Below are 17286 nucleotides of genomic sequence, written 5' to 3'. Positions count from 1 at the left end.
GAAGGGGCTTCTGCAGATACCATTTCATCAGATGTGATCTCAGAACCACTGGCAGTCATCTTTGAGAATTCCTGGAGAACAGGTGAAGTCCCGGCAGACTGGAGGAGGGCAAATGTTGTCCCTATTTTCAAAAAGGGGAAAAGAGAGGACCCACAAAATTACCGCCCAGTCAGTCTGACATCAATACCAGGGAAGATTCTGGAGCAGATCATCAAGCAAACAGTCTGTGAGCACCTAGAAAGGAATGCTTTGATCACCAATAGTCAGCATGGATTTCTGAAAAATAAGTCATGTCAGACTAACCTGATCTCGTTTTTTGACAGAATTACAAGCCTGGTAGATGAAGGGAACACAGTGGATGTAGCCTACCTTGATTTCAGCAAGGCATTTGACAAGGTGCCCCATGATATTCTTGTAAAGAAGCTGGTAAAATGCGGTCTTGACTATACTACCACTCAGTGGATTTGTAACTGGCTGACTGACTGAACCCAAAGGGTGCTCATCAATGGTTCCTCTTCATCCTGGAGAAGAGTGACTAGTGGGATGCCACAGGGTTCTGTCTTGGGCCTGGTCTTATTCAACATCTTTATCAACGACTTGGATGATGGACTCAAGGGCATCCTGATCAAATTTGCAGATGACACCAAACTGGGAGGGGTGGCTAACACCCCAGAGGACAGGATCACACTTCAAAATGACCTTGACAGATTAGAGAACTGGGCCAAAACAAACAAGATGAACTTTAACAGGGAGAAATGTAAAGTATTGCACTCGGGCAAAAAAAATGAGAGGCACAAATACAAGATGGGTGACACCTGGCTTGAGAGCAGTACATGTGAAAAGGATCTAGGAGTCTTGGTTGACCACAAACTTGACATGAGCCAACAGTGTGACGTGGCAGCTAAAAAAGCCAATGCAATTCTGGGCTGCATCAATAGGAGTATAGCATCTAGATCAAGGGAAGTTATAGTGCCACTGTATTCTGCTCTGGTCAGACCTCACCTGGAGTACTGTGTCCAGTTCTGGGCACCACAGTTCAAGAAGGACACTGGACTGGAACGTGTCCAGAGGAGGGCAACCAAAATGGTCAAAGGCCTGGAAACGATGCCTTATGAGGAACGGCTAAGGGAACTGGGCATGTTTAGCCTGGAGAAGAGGAGGTTAAGGGGTGATATGATAGCCATGTTCAAATATATAAAAGGATGTCACATAGAGGAGGGAGAAAGGTTGTTTTTTGCTGCTCCAGAGAAGCGGACATGGAGCAATGGATCCAAACTACAAGAAAGAAGATTCCACCTAAACATTAGGAAGAACTTCCTGACAGTAAGAGCTGTTCGACAGTGGAATTTGCTGCCAAGGAGTGTGGTGGAGTCTCCTTCTTTGGAGGTCTTTAAGCAGAGGCTTGACAACTATATGTCAGGAGTGCTCTGATGGTGTTTCCTGCTTGGCAGGGGTTTGGACTGGATGGCCCTTGTGGTCTCTTCCAACTCTATGATTCTATCAGAAGGTCTGATCCATAAGATATAGGAATTGGGCTTTAAGTGGGGTAGCACCTACACTTCGAAACTCTCTTCTGGTACATATCAGACAGCTGTCATTCTGTTGTGTTACTGGTGCCTACTGAAGACCTTCCTTTTTCAACAAGTCTTTTAAGCAAGGATTTTTATCCCAGTCTATCTGTATTGGAGATAAAATTGGTTTTTTTTACATACATGCAATTCTTTTTAACTGCCTTTATAGGTGGAGGTGTGTTTAATTGTTTTTAACCATTGTCATAGCTGCTTTTATATAATAAGTGGCGTAATTATTTTTATTTCTGGTTTTAAAAATTGTGAAATCACTTCAGGATATTAGATGGGAAGCAATTCATATGTGGAAACAAACAAACATTGCAGTTTGACTTAGATCACAGGGTTGTTGTGCGGATAAAAGCATATACATATGCTACCCTGAGCTCTTGGTAGGAAGGTTGGGAAAATGAAATGAATAAATTGGTAGGAACCTTACCCAATGAGTGTCAGGGAATTCTTTAGAATGAACACTGGGCCCAGGACACCTGAAAGATCATGTCTCTTCTGTGGGTGTTAAGGTCTCCAAGTGAGCACCTTCTCTCAGTCTCGTCAGCACCAGAAACCTGGTTCGTGGAGAGAGAGCCTTTTCTGTGGCTGCTCCCATGTTGTCCAATTACCTCCCAGGAGAGGTTAGATTGTCTCCTTCTTTGTTATCTTACTGTTGGCAGGCTTAGACCTTCCTCTTCAGATAGGCCCTGGGAAACTATGGCAGAGACAATGCTGATCATGAGGCTGCTGTCAAGGCAAACTATAGTTTAACCCCAGAGCTTCAAGGCTCTGTCTCAATGTATTTTAACTATTGGGTTTAACTAGCTTAGTTTTATCACTTTGCATTTTATAATGATGTTTTTTAAATCTTGTAAGCCGCCTTTAAGAGAGAGAAAGGCAGGATATAAATACATGAAATAAATAAACAGAATGAAAACGATAATAATAATAATAATAATTATAATAATAATAATAATAATAATAATAATAAAATTTATTATTTGTACCCTGCCCATCTGGCTGGGTTTCCCCAGCCACTCTGGGCGGCTTCCAACAAAGATTAAAAATACATTAAAATGCCACACATTAAAAACTTCCCTAAACTGGGCTGCTTTAAGATGTCTTCTAAATGTCAGGTAGTTGTTTATCTCTTTGATATCTGATGGGAGGGTGTTCCACAGGGCGGGCGCCACTACCAAGAAGGCCCTCTGCCTGGTTCCCTGTAGCTTTACTTCTCGCAGTGAGGAAATCGCCAAAGGCCCTCGGTGCTGGACCTCAGTGTCCAGGCAGAATGATGGAGGTGGAGACACTCCTTCGGTAGTGGTGCCCTCCCTGTGGAACGCCCTCCCACCAGATGTCAAAGAGAACAACAACTACCAGACTTTTAGAAGACATCTGAAGGCAGCCCTGTTTAGGGAAGCTTTTAATGTTTGATGTATCACAGTATTTTAATATTCTTTTGGAAGCCGCCGAGAGTGGCTGGGGAAACCCAGCCAGATGGGCGGGGTATAAACAAATTATTATTATTATTATTATTATTATTATTATTATTATTATTATTATTATTACTGGGCTGAGGCTGTTTAGGGCTTTAAAGGTCAGCACCAACACTTTGAATTGTGCTCGGAAATGTACTGGGAGCCTTTCAGGACAGGTGTTATATGGTCTCGGTGGCCGCTCCCAGTCTAGCTGCTACATTCTGGATTAGTTGTAGTTTCTGGGTCACCTTCAAAGGTAGCCCCACGTAGAGCACATTGCAGTAGTCCAAGTGGGAGATGACTATAGCATGCACCACTCTGACGAGACAGACCACGGGCAGGTAGGGTCTCAGCCTGCGTACCAGATGGAGCTGATAAACAGCTGCCCTGGACACAGAATTGACCTGTGCCTCCATGGACAGCTGTGAGTCCAAAATGACTCCCAGGCTGCGCACCTGGTCCTTCAGGGGCACAGTTACCCCATTCAGGACCAGGGAGTCATCCACACAAGCCCACACCCTGCCCCCCAAGAACAGTACTTCTGTCTTGTCAGGATTCATCCTCAATCCATTAGCCGCCATCCATCCTCCAACCACCTCCAGGCACTCACACAGGACCTTCACTGCCTTCACTGGTTCCGATTTAAAAGAAAGGTAGAGCTGGGTATCATCCACATATTGATGGACACCCAGTCCAAACCCCCTGATGATCTCTCCCAGCAGCTTCATGTAGATGTTAAAAAACATGGGGGAGAGGCTGGAACCCTGAGGCACCCCACAAGGGAGGGCCCTGGGGTCTGAACACTCACCCCCCACCACTTTCTGGACACAGCCCAGGAGGAACACATTATCAACCCCCTTCTCTATATAGTACCTGAGATAAACCATCCTCCTCACTAAGTGCAGATTGCTTGAGATTTTCTAGGCTTTGTGCCAACTCCTATAATCTATATATGTCGCGTGCACACAAATACACACACACACACACACAGAGAGAGAATTTCCTGCACAGCTCTCCTGCTAGAATCAGAATACATGACCGTAGCTCCTAAAACATTAACCACAGTGTCACACTATACAAAATCAATCCAAGTGTTTTATTTGTTGCTTGACCTTTTTCTTTTATTCAATAACATAGTATTGATAAAGGTATCACATACTGAATGTGCATTTTTCTCCAAAATCTTCACATCTGGAGAGCCATTCTAATACTCCAAGCATTAACAATAAGAGGATATTGACCCTGGATTTATTGAGATTTGTTGCTTCAGAAGAACCTAGTTACAGCAGGTCAATACTTGAGTATGATAGCTACCAAAATCTACAACAAGAACAACAAAAAAAAGGAACTTACATATTCTTATTGCTCTTTGTTTCTATACTGAATACATTTTTATATGTAGTCTATTCATTTTTTATGAATTCTATTTTTTTTACATTGAAATTCTTCTTCTTTGGCGATCACTCATAGCCGAGTAAGGTCGTCTTCCATAAACACGGTTTTAACAATGAGTCTGTAAGTGACTGTGGAGGCCAATTCTGGACCCACACATCCTTCCACAGTGGGGACATTGGTTTCCGGGCAGGAGTTGATCATGGTGTGGATTTGCCAAGCATGCCTTCCTCTTAGCATGTTTCTCGCTTGCATTCTGAGTTCGAGTGTCTTCAAAGTCCATGACACTTTTGGTAAAGGCTGTTTCCCAACTGAATATTGAAATTATTCACCCTTTGGGAAAAGAAATAAAGGTAAAGGTAAAGGTACCCCTGCCCGTACGGGCCAGTCTTGACAGACTCTAGGGTTGTGCGCCCATCTCACTCAAAGAGGCCGAGGGCCAGCGCTGTCCAAAGACACTTCCGGGCCACGTGGCCAGCGTGACATCGCTGCTCTGGCGAGCCAGAGCCACACACGGAAACGCCGTTTACCTTCCCGCTAGTAAGCGGTCCCTATTTATCTACTTGCACCCGAGAGTGCTTTCGAACTGCTAGGTTGGCAGACGCTGGGACCGAACAACGGGAGCGCACCCCGCCATGGGGATTCGAACCACCGACCTCTTGATCGGCAAGCCCTAGGCGCTGAGGCTTTAACCCACAGCGCCACCCGCGTCCCATGGGAAAAGAAATAGCAGGGACCATTTCAATACATTTCTCCATGTGGGAGGAAAGATTCTTGACATTGAAGCTTGCCATTAGCAGAGGCAAAGAGATGAGAATTCAGGTGACCATACCAGACTTAGTAAAGAGTGAGCTATAGTGGTATTAGATTCCTCACCATACTCACTGGCTACTGGAGTATATGAGACTGAACTAAGCTTGCCAGACTTCCAGGTCTGACCTGAATTCTCCCAACATTGCATGGTCCCCCCCAGGTAACAGGTAGAAGGCTTGAACCTCCAGGTGGGTGAGAGTGCCAGACCTACCCCAGAGGAGCATGTGTTTGTATTCCTGACATTTTTGCAAAGTGAGTTTTGGAAGTAAGCGTGTCACTTTTCCTCTTTGAAAGCTTGGCGAGTGGACTATCGAAACTGCTGGGGCAACTTCATTGCTTCTGTCCAGTTCTGAATCATTCCTGAACTCTTGAATTGTGATTCCTAAACCCCGTGTCTGCTGCCAAGCCTGTGCTTTTATTTGCCAGAATAAAGATTTCCTTATTACTTACATGTAAGAGCTTCTGTCTTTGTGCATTGGGACTCAGCAGAATAGGTAGTTTCCCATGTTCTTAAATAAAATTGTGGCTATCTCATAGTTCTGGTGCCTCATCTCATTCTTCCAGAACATAGAAACAAATTAAAAATTTGTAGTAGGTGAGGAAACGAGTTAGGCTGCTCTGGAAAAAGCCCAGTGCCTTCTCTCCTGCAGCCCACCCCATTTATGCAACAGACGATCAATCCTGCAGACTACAAAGCCTGCAAAGGGTCCATAATGGACCAGCAAGGTCAGTTTTTGTTTGAACTTCCTTCTGTTGGGTATGTTCATCTGGATGTGATGTCCTCAACTTCCTGTGGGTTATTCTAAGACAGAATAAAGGCTTTGTAGACCCCTGCCTACGCAGTGCCAACCTCTTCCCACATATAAAATAGAACAGCATTCATCCCCTTTCCTGCGATTGTTTAAAATAGCAATAGCACTTTTAGCTAGAGGAATAAAAAAAAAAAGCCCACAAAGGAAAACAAATTGCAAATGGGAAATAAAAGGAGATCACATATACTGATTCCAGCATATTATTAATATATGACCTGCTCTGAACTCGTTTTGTGTTATTAAAAAATAATGAACTACACTGTTAAGTGGATGATATACAAGTCTCAGATGAAAAATTGTAAATCAGTATTTTCATTTCTTTTTCATCCCCCACCCACCCACATTTTAAGGTGGGGGGCTATATAAGGCTGATTTCACATTCCAGTGAAATCTTGACCTTTTATCCAGTTTCAAAAGCAAGCTCTCTTAATGTAGAAAGTGTTCTATGTGCTAATATAGAGGGTGCTCTGTGTGGGACTGCTTCTAATAAGCAGTTGGGAGATTCAGCTAGTGCAATATTTCTGGATCCTGCTTTGCTGATATACAGTAATTACCCAAGTCTTTGTTTCATGTGCATCATCTACATGGAGGAAGAGCCGTAACTCAATGGTAGCATCCTTGCTTTGCATGAAGACTGTCCCAGGTTCAATCCCCAGCACCTTCAGAACTGTGCTGGAAAGGATTCCCTGCCTGAAATCTCAGAGAGCCACTGCCAGTGAAATGTTGATGATATTGAGCAAGATGGAACATAAGAAGAACCTGCTAGATCTGCCCAGTGACCCACCTAGTCCAGGATCCTGCTCTTACAGTGGCTAACCAGATGCCTGTGGAAAACTTGCAAGCAGGACCTGAGCACAACAGCACTCTCGCTTCTTGTGGTTTCCTCCAGCCACTGGTATTTGAAATCATGAAGTGCTCACCCATTCTCAGTAGCATGGTGTTGACTCTGCAGCCATCCTCTGTCCTATCCTGTGGTCTTAGGCTCCAGAAGCTTTTAGGAGAAGCTATAGCCTCTCAGGTCAGCAACAGGATTAAAATTTGCCCACCTGAGATTTTAGACCAATTGCGGGTAGGCTTGGGGGCGCAGCCATGAGGGGTGGACCTGGGTCAGACTCCTGCAGTCTTCACTCTGGTCCACTCCATGAGGGTTTAAAGTCAGGCTGGCCCCAGCCTGAGACTGCAGTCAACTTCAAATCTCCCTCTCATAATGCATAATATATACCATATTGGCCCGAATATAAGACGCGCCATCAAATAAGCCACACCTTTAAAATTGAAGGGGGAAGGAGAAAAAAAGAAAATAACGGGGTTGCTTCCTGGGGGGGGGGGGGAGCCGCGCTGCTTTGCAGGTGGCCTTCCCCCCTTCCCTAGGTGGCTCAGAGGAGGTGGGAGCGGCGGGTGGGCACCGCGTCGTGTAAGGTCACGAATATAAGCTGCACTTGTATTCTGCATGGGAGGAACTTGGCGGGAAAAGTGCTGCTTATATTTGGGCCAATATGGTACTCTTCTGCTCTGCAACTGTGTTGTTCCTAGATCAACCTTGCTTTGGTTCTTATGGTCACCGTATTTGGGGCCAGAGATGGATTTTTCCCGGTTGGATGAATTGGGCCTGTCTGAGGGTTTTGCCTACCTCATGGCAATTGTCACAACTTTGGGTGGATAGGGCACTGAGTAAGTTTCTAGTTGTTGGCAGACACTGGCCAAGCCTAAATCAGTCTTGAACCCCAGCATCCCTCCAGCAGGTGGGCTGGAGGAGTTGTTGGCTACCCAATGCCAAGCCAAAACTCACTTACAACTGTAATCAATAAAGTTGTGGTCTGATTTTTAATCCAATAATGTTGCCTGGGTCCTTGTTTACTGATATGGCCAATGGGGCAGGACTCAGCGCTCGGGCACAGCATGCCTAATAGTCATCAATAGCCCTCTTCCCCCTGAATATATATATTTTTGGAGAAAAGTTGAGATAATTCCAAATGTTGTTCTCTTGAATTGGATGAATCTAAGTTTATTATTGAAAAAAAAAAGATGTGAGCTCATACTGGCTCAAACAATTTGAGAACAAAAAAAAATACATATTTTAATGAAAAGTGACAAGGTTAATGATGCTTGCTCTCATTTCTTAGGGATGTCTAATTAAACATCATTACATTTTACAAGGCTAACTTACTGATGGTGTAATAAAGAAACAGAAATACTAAATTGCATATCAAAGCAGCTGGAAACATTCAGCATTAAGATCTTGAGGCAGAGTTTCTGTTTAGTGCCAAAGTAAAAAATGAAAACAGAACAAATAAGAAATGGGAAAGAAAAGGAAAAAAAAGGTGGGGGAATCTCACCAGACTTATTAGCCAAGGGACAGCTAGATGGGGAAAAAATACAGAGCACTTAAAAGATCTAGTTTGATTGTAGTGCATGCTGTCTGCCTCCTTACCCTGCTGTGCTTCAGATAGAAATCTAAATAAATGTCCAGTAATTAAATTAAGAGCTTAAGCAGGCTGCTTGCTGTGCTCTGGGAGACTTCAAAGTGAATGTGGTACTCAGGACTTAGGCAGCGTTGTATAACATTTTCTGCACAAACTGACCACACTTTGATACAATATTGTGGGAGAGGGAAAGAATATTTGATGCAATATTGGGGAGGGAGCAATCCCACCAGCCCTATATGACACCCAGTGGCAGGAAGTGCTCCTGCAAGCACAGGCTCAAATTGATCACCATAAAACAGCAAGCACTGAGAAATAAGAGAGGCAGAGGAAGGGAGTGAGAGAGGCAAGCAGAGAATTATCAATACAACAAATGCTTGGTTGTTGTCGTTTTTAAAGACCAGTTTCAAGCAGTTACTGAAATACATTCGATTTGAGGTGAGGCACAACTCCCTTGGAAGAGGAAACTGGAGAAGAAATTGTCACCAGTGCAATTGTTTTTCTCATTTCCTCAAAGTAATATAGCTAGCTTTGCTCAGGGTAAGCATGTTGTCAGACCTTGAGCTAACACACAAACGTGCTTGGACAGGTTATGGAACCCAGGTGCATCCAACCCTCTCTTTCCTTCACAGAAGCCCACATGAAGGAAAGCATGATAACAACCTTACAATTTTATTATACAATAAGAAAGCATTCCTCCACATTGCCATCTGATGCAATCGCTTCACCTTCCCTCAGGGTGGACTGGCCCTGCTGGGAGGTGGGGACTGACTATGAGCCCCACCTCCCAACACCACTTTGAGAAAAACCATTGCATTCCCTATCAATTGAAGCTTCTGGGCCATCTTCAGAGACATTCATGTATGGAACATATCAAGCCTAGAGATTACAGAAGCATCAACCTGCATAGCAAGATATGCTGAAGACTCACCTCTTTTTCCTTACTTTTGACGCTTAGGGTATTTTGTATAGAACTCTTTTTTTGAATTTATACTGCTGCCCACAAAAGATCAAAGAGATCCAAATAATTGTAGAGTTGGAAAGGACCGCAAGGGTCATCTAGTCCAGTGTTTTTCAACCTTTTTTGGGCAAAGGCACACTTGTTTCATGAAAAAAATCACAAGGCACACCACCATTAGAAAATGTTAAAAAATTTAACTCTATGCCTATATTGACTATATATAAAGTAATTCTCTTGAATAGGAATCAAATAAACACAGAGAAAGTATTTTATAATTACTTTATTATGAAATAGTAAGTAAACAGAAATATGAAAAATTATAAAATACTTTATTCAGTGCGCAACCTGGGCCTGTTTGGCTGAACACAAAGCTGATATTCTGGCTGGAATCGAAGAAAGACACACACATAGCTCTTTGTCAACAGCTCTCAGTCTCTCTCTGTATTTAGTTTTTATAGCAATCATGCTTGAAAAGCTCATCTCACACAGATATGTAGTGGAAAATGGGAGCAATGTCAAAATAGCTTTGTTTGCCGGAAGGGGGAACTCCTTGGCAGTATCCAACCAAAAACTGTCTAAAGGTAGATCAGCAAATCTTAGCTTGAAACCATGATTTTGTCTCAGTTCAGTTAGTTCCTCCTGCTCCTGTAAAGTCATGTCCTTTCCACCAACTGATGCTGAGCTATAAGGGTCCCTAACCCAGTCAAGGCATTCAGTGGAGACTGAAGAGAAATAAAATGACAACTTCTCCAGTCCTCCTGGTGACTCGAGTCGCGACGTCTTCTCTCCGCTGCTGCGCACACTGTGCTCGGGCGGGAAGGAAGTCGGAAGATGATGTCCTACTGTGATAGGTCCAGGCTGGAGTCTGGACCAATCACAGCCCGGACATCAGAAAAGTGGAGGGTGTCCCCCTGAGGAGCGCCAATCGGCGCCCCTGCTGGCCGAGGGTGGGGTCAAACCCCCCCCCCCCCATACCCAGGACACAGTTCGGTGCCCACCTAGTGGGCGAAAATTTGAATTTTTATTTTTTTTTTATCTTTTGAATTTTTCAATTTTTCCCACGGCACACCAGGCAACATCTCACGGCACACTAGTGTGCCACGGAACAGTGGTTGAAAAACTCTGATCTAGTCCAACCCCCTGCAATGCAAGAATCATTTTGCCCAATGTGGGGCTCAAACCCATGACCTTGAGATTAAGAGTCTCATGCTCTACCAACTGAGCTAGAATCCTGGGAACTATAATTTGTTAAGGGTGCTGGAAATTGTACCTTTGTTCTGGCTGGAATGGATTTTATAATTGTATAATCTATTGTAAAGTAAAATGTGTTGTTGTTACTTCTACTATATGACCCATCTTAGGTGGGGGGAATTCTCTTGTCCGTCACATATGAGAATTTTGGGTTCTACACAACTAAGTTATTCTCAAAGTAGAGGCACTGAAATTAATGGATCTAAGTTATCTCCATTGATTTAAATATGGTCTCTGAGTAGGACTAATACAGACAGTCCCCTGTAATAATACAGGGGAAATCTGATCTGCTTCTCTAGGAGCAGAACTGGGTACATAAGCCATTTCTAGACTTTTTTCTAACAGCGGTTGTTAGAATGATGAACCTTACTTGATTTTGGCATAGCAACAAACCACTTGATACTTTCCAAAGACTAAAATACACAATTCCCAATTCTGCTCCCGAGGGTTGAGAGGAGAGAGAGGGGCAGTTCTATTGTATGAGCAGAACTCATTTCACTTGGATACAATCTTTGTTTGCATTGATGTCCCTTAAAGATCAAACAAAAAAGCAACTAAAAGTATTTTAGCAGCAAAATTCTCCAAGCTAAGAGAAATTACTCTGCTGACAGCAAAGGTGTTCCAGAACAAACCTGGCTCAAATTAATCGCAATATCAGAGTATTGTATTAATCTTTTCAAAGTAGTTAATTTTTTCCAAAATATGATTGGATAGTCAATTTGCTGATCGGCTGCAGCACATTGCTCCCCACAGAGGCTTTGATGAAGTGAGAATAGATTTAAACAAAGAGCTGCTTCTTATAATTAAATAGAAAGACTCCAATAACTTTGTTCTTTGGGATGAAGATGGGGATAATTTTCATTCAAACAGAGCCCTGTAAGCAGGTCCCATGTTCAAAATTCTAATTAAAGCTTAAATTAATGTCACTTGATAGGATTTCAAAGCAGAACTTGCTTTTTGACATTTAAGAACTTTCAAAACTATATTTCATCTAATTGCATTTCAGGGTTTCGATTTTAATTGATCCATATCTATGGTTTTAAATGGCTAAATACATTTCTGTAGCTTCGTCGTTTTGTTGAAATAATAACCTCCCCACCTTCAAAAGATGTATGTTACTATAATCTTCCATCTTCAAGCCACCATTATTACTACAAGCCTCTGTAATTACTACTGCTTCAAGCCAGGAACACTATAGAAATTCTTACACTGCTTAGGGGACCTTTAAGGAAAGTTTCCTATGATGTAGGCAAGGAGTGATGGACTGATGCAGAAGTCACCACCGCCTGCTCCAGTGGGACTGTCCTCCCTGCCACAGGGCTGCCACCAAGTGCCTTGTGGGAAGGAGAGGAGAAAGATGATGGGCAGGCAAAGAAGATATCAGGAGTCTGCTCCTGTCACTGCTGGATTCCCTCTGCAGTTTGCCTGGTGGGAAGGATCCTGGTGACTAGCTATGCGTTTGCTTTTGTGTGTGAGTGTGTTGCTGCTGCTGCTACATATTGATGCTGTTGTTGCTTACCAGCAGCAGCAGCAGCAACAACAACAACAACCCTGTATTCATATTACTTGTAAGCCACATTGGAAAGATCTGTATCACGAGAAAGTGAGAAATAAATAAATTTTAGTTAGAGAATTTTGCTGCTGGTTGTCTAGAGCAAATGGTGGGGTACCTCTGGCCTGCAGGTCTAAACGGGCTCTTCAAGGATCCTAATTTGGCTTGTGCAGATGGTTTACACAGACAACACATGCCTCCTTTCACATCTGCAATGGAACAATCAGGCTCCCAATTGTTCCCCAGAAAGCTGGGCTGCTAATAGGCACCTTTCAAATTTGATGAAAACTGTATGACCAATCCCAGTAGTATCTGCAGTAATCATTGATGTGGGGCCAAATGTATACCCATTGGCATTAAGTTCCAGGGAATGGACACTACCCCGAGAATCCCCTTTTCTAAAATCCTCATCAATCTTTCTGTGCTAGGGCCTCATCATTAATGAGTTTCTGTGGTCATCATTAATGAGTTTCTGTCTCTATACTGGATAAAGTTGAGGGAAGTTGTCATGAATGAGCCAGCCCCCATGGGAAGTTTGCAGCCAGCTCTCAGTGAAGGAAGCAGCCAGGGAGAGAGGGGGTTAACTGCAAGACAGGAGGTTTATAGCTGAGAGCCAACTCCCCTGCCCTTAGGAATGCCAACTGATAGCAGAGTTGAGGAGAGTCATCGGGCTGCATGCCAGCACGCCAGGGAAGGACAAAATGCAGGGGCTAGAAATGAAAGCAGCTCAGAGAGTGGGAAGAATCATGGAAGTACATTCTTAGAGAATGAGGAGCTGACCCCCTAAGTCCATGATCTAGGCGTATTGGGGGGTCTTCAAGACAGAATACGTCACAAGAGGAAGTTGGGCTGTTTCTGGTCTCACCGGAAACACCCTCCTTAGAAGGGACATCTTTGATTTATGGACAGACAGCTGTGATCACCGCTCCGATGAACTCTGTTTGTTTTTGCAATGAATCCTCTTTTTAATTAACTATGCTCGTTTGTTATCAAGACTCCCTGACAGAAGTGCTACATCAGCCCTTCCTTATGAGCAGTGCTCCCCGCCCCCTCTAAAACAATGTTTAGGGGTACTCTCATTTTCCTACTCATATTGAAATACTGCCCCTCAATGAGGCCAAACTTAGATTCACAAAATGTTTAGGGGTATGCATACCACTGCGTCCCCCCCCCCCGAAAAAAGCACTGCTTATGAGTACCATGTAACAAGTTCTGCAGGTTAGGGTTGTATGCAGGGCACGAGAAGCATTTTAGGATCTAGTGCTGTGGATGTGGGCTAGAGACAGTATTGCTCTTTCGTAGCTTCACCCCACTACTCTAGTCATGCCCCTCATCCCTGAAACTAGGAGGATATAACCTGGTCCCTCCAATGCTTTTTCAGAACCATCAGGTCCAGTCTCGGACTTGGGCCATGTACCTTGCTATCCCAACTACAGTGATCATTTGGTCTAGGGGTAGCAAATGTGATGCTCTCCAGATGTTGCTGGACTACAGCTCCTATCATCTCTGACCCTTGGAGGCACTGGCAATGGGATTTGTAGTCCAACATCTGGCACAGTGGCCACCCATGAGTTAGACACACCTTAAAAATGAAGCACACCCAGAAGCTTTCCCACCTCACCTGGCATTCTGTTTTAGAACTGATTGAAGGCAAGAATCATATTTGCTTAATGCTTCCTTTCCTCCCCTCCCCACTCCGGAAAATAAAATAAAATAAAATACAGTGATGAAAACTAGTCACTACTGCAAACAACATAAGAATCAACAACTCCACAGAATATGACAGATAATTAGCAGCAGCAACACATTAGCTGCTCTTAATAAGAAATATGCCACTTCCGTGCTGGAAAACCTTACTTATGAATGATTCAAATCTATGAGAGTCACCAAGTGATTCATCTTTTCTTATCAACAAGATTAATTCTTTGCTTTATTTTTTTTAAAAAAACTTTCTATGCTCTGACTAACCTTCTTCAGCAATACTTTTCCTTAACCTTCAACTGAGCTTCTTTAGATTTTCAACAGAAAGAGCTTATGTATGTTTTCTTTTAAGAATGACTTTCTCTTCAATCTAACATTTGCCTACTCCCTAATTTCACCTCATATGAAACCGCAGGCTTAAAAAAATTGTTGGGAAGTTTAGCTTGTTTCTTCAGTCACAGAATTAATCTGTGCCCAAGTTAGGCTCGGGAATCTTCAGTTCTACTATTACCACCACCCTTTCAATTTTCCACATGCCAAATGCAACTTTACATGCAATTTCCTACATGTGCAGTGCAGTTCACTCTGCAAGAACAGCAGCAAAAAACACCCTAACCATATAAATGCATCATTACAAGAAACAGTCAAATACAAATTCATTTCAAAGTGCAATATACCCATCTCAATAGAGAATTCATTTTGATTATATCGACATTATAGCATTTAAACTCATTACAGAGGATGCAATATCAATCCTTAAATCGCACACCAATATTATTTATCAATTGTTAAAACATATAAATATGAAAACACCTCTCAGTTCAGTCAGGTATTACGAAATAATATAACCAGCAGTCATTTGTTTATTTATAGCTCACATTTCTACTGGGATACTTCAAGATGGTTTACAACGGAAGCTATAAAAAAACACAGCAGGTGTGGTGTAGGTATGTGTGAAGATATGTTGCAAATATATAGTATAACATTAAGGCTTAACCTCAATAAAAAAAACAGCAAGAAAAACTTAGATCAGACTACTAAACTAGCAGATATAAACTCAAAGAAGCAGAGAGAGAGAGAGAGAGAGAGGAGGGGGCGATATAATTATGGCAGGGGGCTGAGACATGGACCTGTGATTGTCAGGAGAGGATGCCAGGAGCAGGTCAGCAATAACTTACACAGCTTCAGTGAAGCTAACTCTTTATTCAAAGAAACAAGACAGCTTGAGAGGGCAGGCCAGGAGAGCACAGCAACGCTTCCTGCCCTATGAGGCAGTGGGTCCCCACCTTCCCACAGTTGCCTAAGTCTCCCCTTCAGCTTCTGACATTTCCTCCTCTCAGTCTGCTCCCTCTTCTCACTCAGACCGCTCATCATTGTCCCACCACCAATCACCTGGCGCTGAGCCTTCTTCCTTTTGGGATTCCCCAGGTGGTGCCCCTACCAGTCCTCTGAATCCAGCCAGTGGTACTCCAGAGGTTGTTGCATGGCCAATGGTCACAGATGATGGGAATTTCAGTCCAACAACATCTGGAGGGCCATAGGTTTCCTATCCCTGGCTTAGTATGAGCCAAACAAGCATCTGTCTGAATGCTTTAGTTGAGATTTCTGCATTGCAGGGAGTTCCACAGGGGTCCCTTCCAACTCTACAATTCTATGATCTCCAGTCAAAGATCTAATATGTAAACCAGTTTTTTCTGTTAGCAGCTGTTTGTTTGACCATATCACATGGCTGAAAGGAGTCCTCAGTTTTTTATTTAACAATTTGGTTCAATAAAACAATGTTTATCCTTATTTCTGGGGGAAGAATAACTCATAAATTAAGGGTATCTCGGGGTGCAGCTAAACCTATGGATTTTGCCTTCATTTGACAACTATTTGTTATTTATATGACAAGTCAATTACAGGGATGGCAAATCTTGATGAAATATGGCATTGTTTGGTATTCATAACATTTGTATCAGGGCCAGCCCACCCATGAGGCAAGGTGAGGCAACTGCCTCAGGTGGCAGGATCCACAGGGGCATCAGATCCTGATGTAGATATTTATTTCCATCCTTGTTGTTCATGTAGATTTTCACTTGCCCCTTCTTCTCTGGCGGTGAGGGGGCACCATTTTGGCATTTGCTTCAGGAGCCAAAATGTTTTGGGCTGGCCATTTTGTATTCTCTTTGTCTCAGGTTGGTTTTTGTTGTAACATCTGATTTATTGCGTTGTCTCTCAGGAATGTACTTCATTTTATGTGGTAACAGCTGTGAGCTCAAGTTTGTTTGTTTTTTGGTACAGGTTTTCATTTTTTTCTCCTTTTGTTATTTTATTTAAAGTTATATTTCTTGCTGGACTGTTATTTCAACTTCATAATAAAGCTTTGTGTGTTTTTTAAATTTTCCTGGTGATCTCTCCCCCCCCCCCCAATACTTTATGAAAACTTATATTCCTGTATATACAGGAATAACAGCTAATAACAGTATACATCTGTAAATACTGTTCTTATTAAGGGATCCACAAGAACTAGTCTTAACTGAAAAATGTGTAAAGAAAACGATGTTCCACCATTCTGCCACAAATGTATCTTTGTTTTGCTCTTCCTGCCAGTCTTAATTTGTGAGTCAGTTTTTTCTATAAGGGCAATATACCATGCTCTCTTGTACCAGGCATTCAGGTTTACACCTTACAATATGTGACTATAGCCATATGTGCAGCCACTAAGAGGAGTCCAATTATTAGTTTATCCACCAAGTCCCAATTCTCATTTAAATACAAATTCAGTAATGCAAACCCGGATAGTTGCATTCTGAACCGATCAAAGCCTTCGGGTGGTCTTCAATTACCCCCCTTTTATAGGTGATTCTATATCTTGTCCCTTCAAGTCATGCTTTTATCATGGGTCTGGCCAGCATAATCACCCCCCAAAGGACTTCAGGTGTTTCGTCCTTTGCTTCCAGCAATGTGCAATGTTGTCCCATCACTGAGGAAGCCCAGACCATGTAAGGAGGCAGCTGTTATGAAATTAAACTGTGGCTATAGTTCATAAGCTTTAGAAGCCGCAGCTGAATTATACAACCCACAATGGCAAATTGAAGAGCCAGCAAACAATGCATACTCCCCCCCCCCCCAATCCAAAGAGCTTCTTCAAAACTCTTTTCAAACCTTAATTTGTGTAGGAACATGCTCAAGAACTGAAAACATCCATGCCAAAGAACAAATGACTCACTTAGCACTACAAATTACTCTCATCCAGAATCAGCCTGGGCTTTTTTTGTACCCTCTCTGACTTCCAGAGTATCTGATTCTACATATAAGTAAACGAAACCCAGCAAATTGCTTGGATCAATGTAGCAAACTCC

The 17286-nt window shown here is 42.9% G+C and overlaps 1 long non-coding RNA gene across 1 annotated transcript in view; it reads right to left on the bottom strand.

Moving 5' to 3' along the window:
* The window catches only part of LOC310669777, a 176447-nt gene that overhangs the window by 158421 nt on the left and 740 nt on the right, over nt 1-17286 (bottom strand). The window lies entirely within an intron of this gene.

Source organism: Podarcis tiliguerta, assembly GCF_965153285.1.
Source record: "Podarcis tiliguerta genome assembly, chromosome: Z".
Classification (NCBI taxonomy): domain Eukaryota; kingdom Metazoa; phylum Chordata; class Lepidosauria; order Squamata; family Lacertidae; genus Podarcis; species Podarcis tiliguerta.
This window is presented reverse-complemented; position numbering and strand designations above follow the sequence as displayed.